Genomic DNA, 15,319 nt, shown 5'->3' with positions numbered 1-15,319 from the left:
GGCAGACCGCATGTCGACAAAAGGAGTATTCAAGCGGATGGACCGAGAGCAGACGGTCAGTGAATAAAACACGAATGGAGTCAACGTGCTGACCCCAAGCTAAACGCACAGAGTGTAAAGGTGAGTATGTTGGCTGGAAAGAAGTCCGCGGCCCCACTGCTCCTCAGTATTAACGATTGTTTCTGGTCAGTAGGGGAGGAGTTAATCCAATGGGCTCTATTCCTTGCACGAGGCCAGAGCAGTTGGAAGGGGAGTTCTCCGCTCATTTTTAAATGAGACCTGGGGGGCGCCCGGGTGGCTCAGTCGGTTGGGCGTCCAACTTCGGCTCAGGTCATGATCTCACAGTTCGTGAGTTCGAGCCCCGCGTCGGGCTCCCTGCTGACAGCGTGGCGGAGCCTGGAGTCTGCTTCAGATTCTATGTCTCCCCCTCTTTGTCCCTCCCCTGCTTGTGCTCTCTGTCTCAAAAATACATAAAAACATAAAAAAAATTTTTTTTTAAATAAATGAGACCTGGGAACGTAAATGCTTTATTCAGGGCCTTATGGGGTCCGGGGACACAGTGGGGTGTCCCAGGTCCCAGGATATGACTTCGGTCCTTTCCTGGGGTGCCCTGCTGAGACCCCGAGCTCCGTCCCCGACTCTCCCACGACAGGCAAGGTGTCTTCTCTGGTCTTCCCTCGGCCCCAGCACCCCGCTGTGGTCACACCCGGCCAAGCCCTCTGCCCCGCATCGGAGGCAGCACGAATTTTGCAATTTGGAAGTCAAGAAAGAAACTCTTTGTGGCCACCCCATCTGCACACTTGATGTGATAGCATTTGCTATTGTTTTCCTTTTGAATCCCTTCAAGGCAAGGTGCCGGAGTATCTAATGGCCTCTGCTGGACCCGGCAGGACAGCGAGGGGCAGCTCTGGACTCTCACTGCCAGGGCCCCAGCTGCCCAGCTCTGTCTTCCCGAAACCTCTACAAGGGATATAGTTGTGTGTGTGTGTGTGCACGTACACGTGTCCACTCTTGTCTGTGGTCAGTGCTGGGGCTCGTGCTGCAGGGACCAGGTCCCCAGACAGGTGCCCAGGACCCCTCTAGTTGGTGCCAGTCCTGGCGGAAGCTGGTGCGGCCTCAGGGTCACTGCAAGGAGCCAGCCAGGTGATGGACGTTGAGGTCTGGCTGGTGTTCTGAGGGTCTGCCCTTCTAGTGGCCCCGGGCAGTGGCAGAAAGGGAGGAAGAAGATTCACAGGCCGCCACAGCCCTGCTCCCGAGAATCCTGTCCGGGCGCTGGGTGGCCTCCGGGTGGCGCCGAGTCCTCAGACAGCTTTATCCAGCAGACCTCGTATCAGTGTCCCCTCGACCCATGCCACTGGTGGTGCAGGGAGGTGACCTGGTGACGTGCGGCTGCCCAGCTGGAAGCCCTTAACCTGGGGCTACCCACACCCGCCCTGGTGCCCCCAGATGTGGCCAAAAGCTCAAAAGGCCAGCACGTGGGGTGCGGGGCTCCCCGCCCCTCCCGGCGATGTGTCTGCCCTGTTACCCCGCCCACATGGACCGGACCCCAGCCAGACTCGCCTTCTTAGCTGCAGACTGTGGCCCTTCTGGGATTTCTGGGCAAGGGCTCCGAGCTCCCCTGTAGATACAGGTGCTCCTTCCTTAACCTCCCCCTGCTGTGCGCACAAGGCTCTGGGGGGCCGGACAGCTGCACGCAGGGCCCAGGGTTAGACGTATTCAGAGCAGTCTGGCCCCTTCTGGGAACGTGAAGGAGGGGCATGGGTGTGGGGGTGAGGCTGTGGGAAGGCTCTGCAGGGCCAGGGGTGGCGGGGGGTGAGGGGGGGTGCCGGCCTCGGCCTCAGAACGGGGATGGACGCAGGATGCACGGTCTCCACGTCACAGGCAGGAGGAGGTCTGGACAGCGGTGCTGTCTAGCCCGGGGGGCTTCGGGGGAGGCCAGACGCACGGAGGGGCCCAGGCCAGCCTCACCCGCTTTCCCAGGCCTGCGTCCATAGCCCTCTGCACCGCGTCAGGGATGGCAGCTTCTAGAAAGTTGTGCGACTACCCGTGGCACACTGCCTCACACCCTCTCTTGTCCCTTCTAGAGCGAAGCAGTGGTCAACTCTGTGACCTGGTCCACGTTTCTCGGGCCGATTCCTTGCTGCAAAGTACAGAAGAGGAGAGGGAAGGCCGGGCTGCAGGGACATCTTTATTATTCCTGGGAGGGGGCAGGGTACACAGCCACGTTGCAGTCACCGAGCTTGTTAAAAACATCTCAATAAATAAAACAAATAAGCAACATATACACTGAAACAGAAAATACTTTAAAAAATGGTTAGCTGAGCAAATCACAAGAGAGAGAGAGAGAGGCGAGGGGTGAGAAGGAGTCCAGGCTTGCTTGGAACGATCATGCAGAGGCTGGGGTGGGGGGCGGGGGGGGGGGCATGCGAGGTTCTTTGTCTGAGAGCCTTGGTCCAGTTTAAACAGAGTTGTACAGGAATGCATTTCTGTTTTATTAAAAAAATATACATTAAAAAGGCACTTAGAGGGAAATACAAATCCAAAATTTAAATCCTGGTAAATATGTTCCTGAATCTAGAGATTTTCAGAAGGAACAAATCCCCCCTCCCCGCCAAAAAAAAAAAAAAAAAAAAAAAAAAAACCCAGAAGGAAAATCCAAACAGTGGCAAGGACGATAATGACCATGTCACCAGCAGGGACCGTCTCGGGGAGGAGGTGTGCGGCCCGGGGTCCTCTATCCAAGCCGCTGCTGTCCCCGTGTCTGGACGCTGTGCCGGGAGCAGAGCTGGGCCCCTTGAGGTTGCACAGGTGTCAGAAGTGACAGACGTGGAGGTGCCCCGATTCCACTTGGGCCTCGGCCCCGCAGGACAGCCTGGAAGACAAGGGAGAGGGAACATGAGCCCTCACCGCATGCAGGTGTGCCTGTGTGTGTGTGTGTGTGTGTGTGTGCGGTCCTAGGCCCTCTCATCACATGTGGATCCTGGCGCCCCCCACTGTGATCAGGGCACACAACCGTCCCGTTTCTGAGGGCCCGCAAGCACGTGTAAAGGTCTGCCGGAGCACGCGTGTGACGTGCACAGCGTCCTGTTGAAAGAATGTGTCCAGGGGCCACCCAGAGCGCCCCCTCCCAGCCCCCCTGCCTGACCGTGGGGCTGGCCGGCGAGGCGCCAGGTCAGGAGCCCAGCCCACGGACGAGGGGCCACGCTCTCCCAGAACCGCCGCGGCCTTCCTGTGAGGAAGGCGGGCTTACCCAGGGGGCCTCGTCGCCTGGAACGTGGCGGGGTTAGGACAGAGACCCGATGGAGAGGCAGTGAGAGGGAGCGCGCGCAAGGGACCCAGCGGTGGGGTCCCCAGACCGCGCCCACGAGTCCCGCTCGAGAGGACGTGCTTCCCAGAAAGAAGCTCGGGCGGGATGTGATCTCCAGACCGTAGACAGACAGGGCCGCTGTGAGCCACGGTCACCAGTCACGGTAGTGGGAAGCCCAGGAAGATGGGGGTCCTGCTGCTGGGCACGGGCGTCTGCTCAGGGCCTGTCCGCCTGTTGCAAAGGTGCTGCAGGTGCCAAGGGCGAGGACGGCTGGGCCCCACACCTCGCTCCACGGGGCAGCTCGCGGCTAGGGCCACTTCCAGCCGTCGCCGGCTGTTCTGGGGCCGAGGGCTGCTGATGGCCTCGTCCCGGAGGACCCCCGTCCCACAGAACACTTGGCAGCTTTCAACCAATCCCGACCTATGCCATCCTTCCCAGGAGCCCCTGAACTTTGTGAGGGATTCTTTAGACTGGCTGGTGGGCACTCCGGCTCCCCGTGATCTTTACCGCCTACCCCAGGGCCCGGTGCGCACAGCACGCACCTCCTCATCTGGAGAACAAACAAAGAAATAACCAGATCAACTTCATAACCAAAGGAGGCAAGTCCATTCATCAGAGTCGTCTATGTGCTGGGGCCACCTGGTCCTGGGGGCAAAACGATGCTTGAGGCAGGCCTTTCCCCTGCCCCCGATGCGCTGTGGCCGGGGGTGGGGTGGGGGGCTGCCGGACCCAAGTGCTGAGACAGAAGGATGAGGTTTGCAATGAGGCCGGCAGGGGCTGGGGGTGGGGAGGAGTCAGGAATGGCTTTACCACGGAGAAGCCTGAAAGGAGGGTCGCTGTAGGAACTTCCCTCCAGGATAAGAAGCCAAGGACAGGCACCCCAGGTCCTGGGACCATGATGTGTAAGGGTACAAAAACACAGAAGGATTTTTGATCCGGTGATGGGTGACAACTTCCACAGTGTGTTGTGGGTGTGCACGTGAGTGTGAGTGTGTGTCCCTCATACTACTGGGCAGTTGCAAGCAGGAAGCTTCCCCCTCTCCCTGCACCCCCAACTCCCTTCCCCCAGATCCCTAGAGAATTCTAGAAAGCCCCGCTGGGCCAAGACAAAGGGCTAAGAAGTTTAAGACACATTTTCCCTGAAAGAAACTCATGTGTGTGAAAACATGCACACACACACACACACACACACACACACACACTTCTTTTCTTTCAAGCCCAGAGCACTCCAAATATGTACGCCTTTCTAAGTGGTCCTGGGCAGAAAGTCAAAGGCTGCTCTCTCTTGGAGAATGTGGTTGTAATTAGATAATTAATAAGGGGGGCAGCTAGAGAAAGGTAAATGGAAGCCTTCCTCAGAGGGAGGAAATAATTACAACAGTTTTTGATATATGAGCTGCACCAACCCTCCAAGGGGAAATACAGTATCATCCATGAAAAGCCAAAAATGACAGAGGCCGTCCCCCAGTAGTGGTGAGTTTCAGGGCTGCTTCGTGTACCCGCGGGGCCCAGGGCTCAGGCAGAAATGAGCAGGTTCATTCGTCTTCTTGACCGAGAGCCTGTGGGCCTGGCCCCCCTGATGTCACCCTGACCCCAGCCATGTCTGCTGACATGGGCAGCGTTCTCAGCAACAAATGTAAAACATGTGGGGCCCAGGACTGCCTCCGCGTGTAACAGCCACCTGAAACCATATGCGTGTGCCCTGTCTGTAGTTCACTCCCCACATCTGTCTGCCTTAAAGAGATGGGGGGGGGGGTGACGGGCAGAGCGGCGGGGCAGCGGCTACACTGAGAGGGTGACTTTACTCCTCTCTGCCACACCAGACCCTTGGGCACGAATATGCAGTGAAGGGTCTTAGTTGACTATTAATTCCAGGACCTAACCCAGGGAGTGAAACACCAATAAAAATTCTCCAAAAGGTGAGGCAGGGGCTTCAGGGGGAAGATTTTATTAAAAGGCCTTCCATCCATCCACCCATGTACCCACCATCCATCCATCCATCCACCTTTCACATATCTACCCCCCCTACCCTTCCTTCCTTCCATCCATCCGCTCATCTATCCACCCACCCAGCCAGCCATCCATCTACCCACCTACCATCCACATATCTACCCCCCACCCTTCCTTCCCTCCACCCACCCACTCATCCATCCATCCGTCTATCCACCCACCTACCATCCACCCATCCGTCCATCCACCCACCCACTCATCTATCCTTCCCTCCACCCACCCACTCATCTATCCACCCACCCACCCATCCATCCGTCTATCCACCCACTTACCATCCATCCATCCATCTGTCCATCCACCTACCATCCACATATCTACCCCCCCCACCCTTCCTTCCCTCTACCCACCCACTCATCTATCCACCCACCCATCCATCCATCTATCCACCCACCTACCATCCACCCATCCATCCATCCGTCCATCCACCCACCCATCCATCCATCCACCTACCATCCACATATCTACCCCCCCCCAACCTTCCTTCCTTCCATCCACTTGCTCATCTATCCACCCACCCAGCCATCCATCCATCCATCTACCCACCTACCATCCACATATCTACCCCCCCACCCTTCCTTCCCTCCACCCACCCACTCATCTATCCACCCACCCATCCCTCTGTCTATCCACCCACTTACCATCCATCCATCCATCTGTCCATCCACCTACCATCCACATATCTACCCCCCCCACCCTTCCTTCCCTCCACCCACCCACTCATCTATCCACCCACCCATCCATCTGTCTATCCACCCACTTACCATCCATCCATCCATCCATCCACCCACCTACCATCCACATATCTACCCTCCCACCCTTCCTTCCTTCCATCAACCCACTCATCTATCCACCCACCCATCCATCCATCCATCCACCCACCTACCATCCACATATCTACCCCCCACCCTTCCTTCCCTCTACCCACCCACTCATCTATCCACCCACCCACCCATCTATCCGTCTATCCACCCACTTACCATCCATCCATCCATCCATCCATCTGTCCATCCACCTACCATCCACATATCTACCCTCCCACCCTTCCTTCCTTCCATCCACCCACTCATCTATCCACCCACCCATCCATCCATCCATCCAATTACCCACCTACCATCCACATATCTACCCCCCCACCCTTCCTTTCCTCTACCCACACACTCATCTATCCACCCACCCACTCATCTATCCGTCTATCCACCCACTTACCATCCATCCATCCATCTGTCCATCCACCTACCATCCACATATCTACCCTCCCACCCTTCCTTCCTTCCATCCACCCACTCATCTATCCACCCACCTATCCATCCATCCATCCATCTACCCACCTACCATCCACATATCTACCCCCCCACCCTTCCTTCCCTCTACCCACCCACTCATCTATCCACCCACTCACCCATCCATCCGTCTATCCACCCACTTACCATCCATCCATCCATCCGTCCATCCACCTACCATCCACATATCTACCCCCCACCCTTCCTTCCCTCCACCCACCCACTCATCCATCCATCCGTCTATCCACCCACCTACCATCCACCCATCCGTCCATCCACCCACCCACTCATCTATCCACCCACCCACCCATCCATCCATCCGTCTCTTCACCCACCTACCATCCATCCATCCATCCATCCATCAATCATCCATCCATCATCCATCTTCTTAACATGTATGGAGCTTCTATCATGTGCCAGAAATGCTAGTAGTTATTTAAAAAGCTCAGAAATGAAACAGAGAAATCTAACAGGGGAGAAGAAACCTGTTTGTAAGCAACTAGAACACACAGTAGACAGTGGCAACTTTTTAAAGAAAGTACAAGGCAGACTGTGCAGCCAGAAAGAAAGGGACAAAGTACCTTGAACTTTGTGGGACACTGCCAAAAAAAGGCAGGGTAGGGAGTAAGGGTGGAGGGGAAATGGGCACAGATGTGTGGTCTCTAATCAGTACAGCACACGCACACACACACACACACACACCCCTGAGATTTTGCCAGTGGAGATGGGGGGGTTGTTGAACGTGAGTCTCAGGAAGGCAGGAACTGCGCACAGAAACCCCGGAGCATGGCCACCTTGCAGAGCGCGGAGCAGATGCCCTGAGCCTCACCCAGGCCCTCGTCACCCCCTTCGGCCTGAAAAGGGGAGGAGTCTGCCTCCCTCAGACCCGACATTGCCCAGCTCACTCGAAGGAGCCACCACCGGCCAGTCCGCACTTGCTGCCACTTGTTGTGTCTCCCCTCCCAGTCACTATGCCAAAAACAAAGACCCCCAGCTCCTGGGCTCCAGAACACCGGGACTGGGGGGACGTGCCCTATGCAGATGGACAGTAATGAACCCAGCGGTGGAGCTGACGGCTGCCACCTCCCTGGAGGGTCTTGCCCATCCCACATGGGCCAGTCCCCCTGCTTGGGCACTCATCGAGCACCGTTGTTCAGCTGGGGCCCCCCGTGCCCTCGCCAAGCCTGGACACAGCCTCCTGACCATTTGAACATGGCTCCCCGGGGTTGGCTGGGGGCACAGAACCCACTTACTAACACCAATCAGACGTGCCATAAATACGAGTGGAAACCACGTGATGCCTCACATCGGGCAACTGGGGACCACGGCGGGGAGATTAGCAAGCCAAGCGCCTCACAAGTGGCCCAGAGCACGAGGATCAAACTTTCCGGACGGTGGAATTTACCATTTGGAGAGAAGCCACGGGGAGTCTGCACGGAGAAAGTAAGGCTGCTCTGCTTTCAGAGAGAAGGAGCAACCAGGAAGTAAGAAAAGGGCTCTTGGAAATCGCAAAACGTCTGGAAGTGGAGTATTTCTCAAGTAATGGAAGCAAACTAGCAAAACAGACTTGATAAAAAATGATCAATAAATCAGAGACTGACTCATGGAGGTCTCCAGCATCTGAGCAAAAGACAAGGAATGTGGAAGGAGGGAGGAGAGGCGGCCACAAAAGAGATATGGGGGAAGACGTCCCCAGGCTCAAGGAAGATTGACGGTCCCAGATTAAAGGGACAGAGAGTTCTGGAAAGAAGAGCTGACAACACGGGTAAGCATGCCACATCACAAGGAAAGTTCTGGATTCTGAGTACAGAAAGCCTCCTGCAGGCTTCCAGACAGAAAAAGAAACAAAGAAGCACCCAACGAGGGCCACCCGCTGACAGCCAATCCCAGGATGTCCCGTGTTCCTGCGGAAAGGGGTCCATGGACCACATCGGGGAGCAGAAGGAACATGTTGAGGCATATACGGCTCAGAAAATGCACCCCCCCCCCACCTCCAGGAGCCACTTCTGGGCAAATACTACTTGAAAAGGTCTTTCCACCCAGACGAAGGGTCATTAGGGCTTCTGTCTCCACAAGTAGCAAATAAGGCGACAATCGTCCCACCGCAAAATGAGCAGGAAAATAGGAACTGGGGGAGGAAAGCCTCAGAGGTCAAAGGTAAAGCAGAGGCCACATCTGCGGGTCCCCAGCCAGCCCGAGCTCCCGCCCGGCCAAGGCCACAGGACCGCACACCAGACAGCCCCATTCATTCATAACCACCACACCCTCCGATTTGCCACTCTGCTTACCAACCTCACTCAAGAAAAGGCAGGAAATCTGAATGTATGAACATTTGTAAGATAAGGTGACCAGGCTACCCAAGATCCGTATCTGCCCTACAAAGAACCCGGGGCCAGATTCGTTTACAAGAGCATTAAATAGAACCTTCTGTGACCAGGTCATTGCCATCTGTATTACTCGAGCTGTTCCAGAATGTAAAGACGAGGAAACACTTCCCATTTTGTTTATTTTTATTATTTGCTTTTCTGGAGGTTATGTTTTAGAGCAGTTTTAGGTGCCCGGCGGAATCGTGGGATTCCATGTGCCCCCCTCCCCCCTTCCCCTGCCCCACGCACGGCCTCCCCCATAAAACGCCAGCGCGACACAACTCGGGCCCCAGTCCAAACGGCATCAGAACCAAAGGCCCGCTCATGCCACCCGTGCCTCTGAATAAGACATCAGCAAGCCAAGTCCCGTTATGTAGGTGAAGAACCCCTTCCACATAACCAAGCAGGGTTTACTCCAGGAACGCTGGCCGGTTAACACTCGGAAGCCCGGCACAAGACAGGGCCGTGAATGAGCAGCTCAGTAGACACGGAGACCTGTAGTCAAAATGTCATAAGCATTCTGGAAGCTCCCGGTAAGACAGGAACCAAGAACACGGCCTTGAGCCAGATCTCAGTGCCGCCATCCATGGGCAGTCCAGCCTTAGGAAAGCGGCCTCGCCTCTCTGGGCGTCACCCCCTCCCGCCGAGGGTCACGCCAGGCCTGCCATCTCGGTGCTACGGGGGTCCAAGGAGCCACAGCAGACAAAAGGCCTGGGGCCTCGCCTGGCTCGTGCCCGACTCTCTTGTCACCTTGAGAGGTGAGGATGCTGCTCCTTCCCCAGCTGGGTCTCCACGGTCTAGACCAACACCTGGCACGGAGTAAATGCTCAGTAAACCCCTGTCCAAAGAGGCCACGGTGAAGAGACCGAACAGCCACCCCGTGCAAGGCTTGTGCAGGCGCAAAGTGCCAGGTCCACTAGAATCACTCTCACGCCTTCTAAGTTCCTGCCGCTCTGACGGTGGCTGCTGGCCAGCGGCACCTGCATCAAACCAGAGCTCGTGAGGAATTCGGGGGCAGGCCTGGCCCTGAACCCGGGAGTCCACCTCTGCACCCTGGCACGTCCCCAGTCCCCAGCTCGTCTGAGACGCTTCTCGAGAATCGGGAACGGGAGAGCACGCTCAGTCCGCGTCGTTCAGTCCCCGGTCAGCAAGGTCAGCCGCAGCCTGGACACGCCGTGACTTGCCAGAGACACGGCAGGTTAGAGACGAGGCTGGGCATCCTGATGCCCCTGGTGGGGGGCCGTCCCCTCTGCAGGCAGCCAGGCCCCGAGGCTGTGCCCGCCGGCCGCAGTTCTGCCCGACGCACAGGCAGGCGGGTGCGACGCAAAGCGGACACGGCTGGGCAGCCGGCCTAGGCCTCCCGCCATCGGTCACCCTAGGGGTGCCAGTGACAGGCCCTGGAGGCTCTGAGAAGGTCACACTGCCCAGCTCACTGGGAGCTCCTTCCTTCCTGGTGAGGGCTCTGAAGACAGCCTTGGCTCTGGGTGTAGGCTGGCTCTGCTCCGCCCCCCGGCCCGCCAGCCCGGCCGGCCTGGGCCGTTGCCAGTGAGCGGCCGCCACAACGCTCGCTCTCCCGGAGCCGCCTTGCCCCAGGGGCTATCTCTGCGACTTGTCCACAGACAGAGGAATAAAACAATTTGCCTTCAGAGGAGACGGTGTGCAACCTCCTTCCAGGTCGGATGTGCGGGCAGCCCCAGTCAGGCCGCAGGCAGGACCGTCCCCAGCAGGCAAGCGGCCAACCCCTGCCAGCCTCACCTGACTGACCAGAAGGGCGGAGACCCAGCTGCCCTTGCTGGGTGCTGGGTGGGGTGAGGGCAGCACGCGGGGGCCCCCAGGGGGGCAAAGGGGGGCTCAGGCCCCCTCCCCTGCCTGCCAACCCCTGTGCACCTGTCCTGGAGGGGCAGAAGGTTAGAGGCAAACGACAGAACATGCCCCCGCCCCCCGCCAGCGAGTGCGGAAGGACCCACGTCTAAGTGACAGGGCAGGAATTACCACTGGTCCTCCAGGGGGCTCGGACTCTATCGCCTACGACTGGGTTTCCTAAGGGGTGTCACGGGACACAAGGAACAGTCTGTGGGATGCTGGTGGAGGCAGGAGAAGACAGACAAAGGCTAACAGTCGTGACTGAGACAAACGCAAGTCAAGAAGCCATCGGACTTATAAGATTTTTACCAGGCTCCTCTGGCTGCCCGCCCGTGCCCTGGCCACCCCACTCTCCCAGCCACGTCCCGCCACCCCCAGCGTCCCTGCCCCGTTCAGGAGGGCCTGTGTCCCATCCCTGGGTCCAGCAGTGGCTCTGACAGGCAGGATGCTCTGGTCCCTCTCTGCTGGTCCTGGGGCCCTTTTTCTAAGAGTTAAACAGAGGCCACGGCCACGGGGTTCTCCTAGGCCATGGCGCTCTCCAACGCAGGCCAGAGTCCAGACCCAGGAGCTTCTGTGCTGGGCAGGGCCTGGCCCATTCCCCTCTGGAGGGTCTGCTTTCCCAGGAATGGGTGGGTGGGCAGGTGGGGTGCCCCCTGGCACCCACAAGGCTCCCAGGACACCAGCGGGCTGCTAGGCTTCTGCCGCCGGGGCAGAGAAGTGGCCGAGGCGCTGCGCTCGGTGTGGCCCTGGCGGGACCTCCCGGATTCCCGGGACCGGTGGCCCTGTGCGTCCAGCTGGCAGTGAGACCGCTGGGAAGGCTGCCGGGAGGCCGGCGCGGGCGGGTGTCCCTGTGTCCCCTGCCTCTCTGCTTCCGCGGCAGGCCCCACGCTTCCAGACGCCAGGGCCTAGGCTCAGGGCCTGGGGCCTCGGGGCAGGGGGCAGGGGGCAGGGGGAAGGCGGGTGAGAAGACACTGTGCCCCTCCCCCCTCACCTCTGGGACTCGGGAGTCTGACCCCCGGCCTGCCTCGTGCCTGAGAAAGAGGAACCCCGTCTACGGTGACTGTATTTATGATGCGGGGGCTCATCTTCCACGGCTCCCCACCGTCCACGACTCCCACCGTCCACAGCTCCCTGGTGGCTGGCGGCCGAACTGTTGGCCTTGCTCCTTCAGGGGAGCGAGAGGCTCCCGCCAACTTGGAAGCAGGGCTGTCTCTCGGTCCCTGTGTCTCTCTCCTTGGGGCTTGGCTTCGGGGATTCAGGCTGACTGTGTCTGGAGTGGCCCGCCTGCCAAGGGGCTGGCCTGAGAGCGACCTGGGGGAAAAGGCAAGTTTGCCTCCGCTCGCAGATGTCTCCTCTGCGAGGTGCCTCCCAGGCTCTGGGCCCCGGAGGGACGCGGCCCCCGGCTCTCCTGGCCAGCGCTCTCGGATCCGAGGGGGCTGGCGCAGGAGGCCCAGTGTTCACCCTCAGGATTTACCCCGTCCGCCTTCCTCTGAGGGAGGCCTCCCCACTCGTCCTCCGTGAGTCATGGGACACTGCAGAGTAAAGCCCCAAGCTCAGAGGTGGTGAGGGACAGCAGGCCTGAGTCACTAGGTGACAGGAGGGTGCGGCCTCCTCCAGGGACACGGGGCCCCCAAACTCAGGAACTTCCTGGAGCAGCGAACCGTGATTTCTCCAGATGGCACCAACCTTGCCGACAAATAAAACCCATCGGCCGAAGAAGGCGGTGTTAAAAAAATCACCCTGTAGGGCCCTATTTCAGGCGCAGGAAGTGCCTGTCGCAATGACCCATCCAGGGACGTCACCCCAGACACGAGATGGGGCCCGTGGCGGCGGAGGGGACTTGCGCCAAGCCACCGGGCAGGTGCAGCGTCGTCACCAGAACTCAGGTCAGCGAAGGCCCGAGGCCCGAGGCAGGAATCCCCATCCCACGGTCCTCCGTCCCACAACACCGGTCACGTGGGTCCAGACCCGCGAACGCTGACTTAGTAAATGTCTTTGCACACTTGACAAAGGAGTATGTGAGGACACACCCCTCCCCGTGACAGCAGCGGCGGCTCAAGAGGAAATTCACCGAAGGTCCACCCATGTCAGGCCCTCTGCTGGCCGACCGTCTAAGGCTGAGGACAGCTCGGTCCCTGTCCTAAGCCAGTTCACTTGGGGACAGACGGCAGAACACGTTCTTATAACAAGTATGTGCTAAACGTTCTAACAAAGGCACAATAAAAGCACGTGGGATCTACAACTATTTTGCTACAAACGTAAATGGTTAGAGCAAAATATAGTAAGAGTTAGAGTAAAGGTATAAAAAGGCGCATAATAAAGGCACAGAGAAGCAACAGTTAAACCTCTGGTCAGGTGGGTGGGCTAGCTAAGGGGGCTTCGGGGGCAACGGTGAGCCGTGACTCTGGGGAGGGGCCCGGGGTGGGCAACGGGGGTCCGTGAGAAGCGCAGGGGGCACTGGCATGAGCGGGCCGGCTTTGCAGGGGTAACTGTGGGGTGGGCTCGAGGACCGAGGCTCGAGGAGGTGAGACCCCCCCCACCCACCCACCGACAGCGGGCTTCGGGCGGGGCACGTGGGTGAAGCGACAGGAGGGGTGGTGACCCGGAACCGAAGAGGGAAGAGGAGGGAAGGAGCCTTGGGGGGAGCCAGCAAGAGCAGAGCAGGTGGCAATGAGCTGGAGGTGGGGTTCACTTGGCAGGATACCCAGCTCGGACCCCAGAAGGGACCCACGTGTGGCGCCCCCTGCTGGAGGGAGAGAACGGGGCGGGGGTGGGCGGTCCCCGCACGGGGCAGGCAGGGGTCACCAGGCCCAGCAGAGCGCCCACCGGTGCTGCAGGTCAGGGGGCAGGGAGGGCTCCGAGGGACGGTCTTGAGGACCTCCGCGAACGGAGGCGGCCCGCACCAAGCCACGCTGGCCGCACGGCGAAGGAACCAAGACCTGGGAATTGAACCCAGAGCCCCGGGCTCTGGGTGCCACCTCGCCTCAGTGCGAGAGAACGTCTCTCAGGCTATTTCCTCGAGCAGTGGGCAACGGGGGCGTGCAGCCACTCCCGGCAGTGAGTCGGCTCTGCCCACGCGCACCCCCTGGCAAGGGCCACCAGCATTCACTTCCCAAGATCAATCTCAGAAAAAGACGCAATTTTCAAAATGCAAAACTGCTGACAGAAATAAATCTATTTTCTAGACCTATTTTCTTGGACACTCTTTTTAAAAATACTTTGTATTTATTTTTAAGAGAGAGGCAGAGACAGAGCATGAGCTGGGGAGGGGCTGAGAGAGAGAGGAGACACAGAATCCGAAGCAGGCTCCAGGCTCCGAGCTGTCAGCACAGAGCCCGACGCGGGGCTTGAACTCACGAACCAGGAGATCATGACCCGAGCCGAAGTCGGTTGCTTAACCGACTGAGCCACCCAGGCGCCCCTGAACACTCCTCTTTTTTTATTAATGACCCAGACAAAACATGCTACTTTAGAAATCTCATGCACACGCTCGTGCATGTTCGGAAGAATGCTAAGTCCCTACTTGGTAATGGGAAGAGCCCTACTATGCTCCAGTCATCAGCCCTCACAGCTCTGGGCTCCCTGGTTTCGGCAGACGCTGCAGGTGTGGGATGCGTCTCGAAATGCCAACAGCACACGGGGTCTGGTGCGAAGTGCGCGTTTCCAGGCACCGCGGACATCCCAGTTTTCAGGAGCGCGGACGTGGCCTTGGCTCACACACCCCCTGAGAAGCAGGCCCAGAACCTGCTGCTCCCCAAGCTCTGGACTCAGTTACTTTCAGCCTATGTCACATCCTCAACCTCCAGCACCACGCGAATAAAACTGGCCTCTGCGTGGAGACACATCATATTTAGAAACCAACGAGCACACACTCAGGCGTCGAAGACTCTGTCCAGTACGGCTGCGCGTCTACAGACGCAGGCAGGGTGGCACGGGCCACGGGGCTGCGGGGGGTGCGTGCTGAGGCCGGAGGAGGACCGGCCATCCTGGAGGTGGCCTCGCGGCAGCTCGCTGGAGCCAAGGCTCTGGGGTCTCGAGGGAGGGGGCGCGTGGCTGCCGCGGGACGGTTCCACGAGCGAGACAGAACGCGCCCGGGTTAGCAGCCAACGAGAGCTGAGACTGGATAAACCGTCCAACTTCACGGACACACGGAAGAAGAAAGGATAAACGGTCCACAAACAGACCTCAGTGTCCCATTGCAGCTGCACGACCTCGCTCACACGCGTCCCATACGTTTCCCGTGCTCAGTGGCTGCGAATTCAGAGGGACATCTTGCAAGTGCTCAGGTCTCTCTAGGGACAGACTGGAGAGGGAGAGAGGCAGCGGGGACCCAAGAACGGCAGGGTTTGCTGGACCGGCCATTCCGCCTGGAAAACGTGCACACCCTTGACCCCCCCGGCTCCCAGAGTGACGGTACCATCAGCCAGCGGAGCGTGACCCCTGGCCTCTGAACTTCCACTTTTTGTTATCTCGGGGCCTCCGCGCCCTTTTCA

The 15,319-nt window shown here is 58.7% G+C and overlaps 1 protein-coding gene across 2 annotated transcripts in view; it reads right to left on the bottom strand.

Annotated features, from left to right (window-relative positions):
- Positions 1-15,319, bottom strand: part of TWIST2 (twist family bHLH transcription factor 2) — a 78,483-nt gene that overhangs the window by 25,121 nt on the left and 38,043 nt on the right. The window contains exon 2 of one of the 2 annotated variants that reach the window (XM_045482335.1): positions 2,176-2,872. The exons of the other annotated variant lie outside the window; for it this stretch is intronic. The gene's annotated coding sequence lies outside the window, so the exon portion shown is untranslated. Of the gene's footprint in view, positions 1-2,175; positions 2,873-15,319 lie in introns of those variants that run through there. 2 annotated transcript variants of the gene reach the window in all.

Source organism: Leopardus geoffroyi, chromosome C1 (genome assembly GCF_018350155.1).
Source record: "Leopardus geoffroyi isolate Oge1 chromosome C1, O.geoffroyi_Oge1_pat1.0, whole genome shotgun sequence".
NCBI classification, from domain to species: Eukaryota; Metazoa; Chordata; class Mammalia; order Carnivora; family Felidae; genus Leopardus; species Leopardus geoffroyi.
The sequence above is the reverse complement of the archived record's forward strand: the minus strand, read 5'-3'. Positions and strand labels throughout refer to the sequence as shown.